Genomic DNA, 1,501 nt, shown 5'->3' with positions numbered 1-1,501 from the left:
GTCATGTGATCCTGTACATCCCAATCTCCACCGTTGATCTCACTTGTAAGGATGAATCAGGAACCCTTGGATCAAAAGAGAAGCGACAATACAGCGTTTTCACTCTTAGCCCTCGGATCGTTCGGACAAGAGGATTCAAGACCGTCAGTTAAAGAGGAAAAGGACAAATATTAGAAGCGATCTCGACCATTCGTTTTGATTCTCTTTAATTCTGAACATCCGATCATGTACTTCAAAATCTTGACCCTCCATCTTCCTCAAAATAAATCGACCCTTCATGGGAGCACCGATTCCTATAAATACTGCATGAAAAAGCTGTTCAGGGCGGACAAAAAATATAGGCAAGAGGCTGCTATTATCGTGGAGGAACTCTGAAACTTCATTTAGTTTGTTACTCTGCTGTTTTGTAGTGATTAAAAGACTTTTGAAACTAGTTTTCAGGAGTGTTTTCTTGAAAAAAATTTTGAATATTGGAACTCTACATTTCCAGTTTGTTCATTATCTGGTCATACTCTCATCATCTCTGCTTTCCTTTCCGCTGTTCAAGCTCAACTTCCTTTCACCTGGTTCTTACCTGGTTACCTTTTAGCTAAAGCATCTCTCGGTTTCACGCAGACATCAACTCTCGGGCTGATCAATCCGCCATCTTCATCACTATTTACCACTTCACGATTATTTCAATATATTTGGCTCCTCACAAGTAAGAGTTCACACTCATTTACGTTTGTTTCTGCACTTCCTTTGTTCTTCATACATACGCAACTTTCTTCAAGGTTATTTTGTACAAGAGAACCCAAGAGAAAATATTGTTATAAGAGTTCATGTTACTGTTTTATTAAGTGTCTACGTTTATTTCCCGCATTTTCCTTGTTCTTCTTACATCTAGACCATTTCTGCACAAGCAATCCCAAAGAATGTCACTCTCAAATCATTTTTTTGTGATCGGTTCATTTTATTGATCTCAGTCATTTGAAAACCAGTTTTCTAACTCTTTGTAGTATGTAAATGGTTGGAGTAAGCGTAGGTAGCTGCAACTTAGAGGTCTCCTTTAAAAGAGGACTGAATAACACGTCGGGAAGATAGCCGAACTATTAGGCCGGCGTAGCGACAATTCGACAAAGATGTCATGAAATGGAATAAGACCAAAGTAAGCGAAGCAGAGTGGATCGGTCATTAATAGATATTGGTAAAATGACTACATGAAAAGGTCGATGAATCAAGTCTAGTGTTCCCGTTCACCACGGGATATCCATAAACCTTATCCGGCATTTTTGAAGGTCGAATTCTTAGTTTTAGGTTCTTAAGACCCGTATTTGTAGTTAAATTTTTAAATGTCGGAAAAGTCTTTGTCCGAGTCTCATCAAAATAGAAGGGGTCGGAAGAGTCCTTATCTTATCCTTGCCTAAAAGTTTTAAGTCAACTCTAAAGGAGATCGGAGGAGGGTTCTTATCCGGTCTCCTCTCAAAATTTTAATAAATAACTCTAAAGGAGATCGGAGGAG

This window comes from Hevea brasiliensis, chromosome 6 (genome assembly GCF_030052815.1).
Source record: "Hevea brasiliensis isolate MT/VB/25A 57/8 chromosome 6, ASM3005281v1, whole genome shotgun sequence".
Taxonomy (NCBI): domain Eukaryota; kingdom Viridiplantae; phylum Streptophyta; class Magnoliopsida; order Malpighiales; family Euphorbiaceae; genus Hevea; species Hevea brasiliensis.
The sequence above is the reverse complement of the archived record's forward strand: the minus strand, read 5'-3'. Positions refer to the sequence as shown.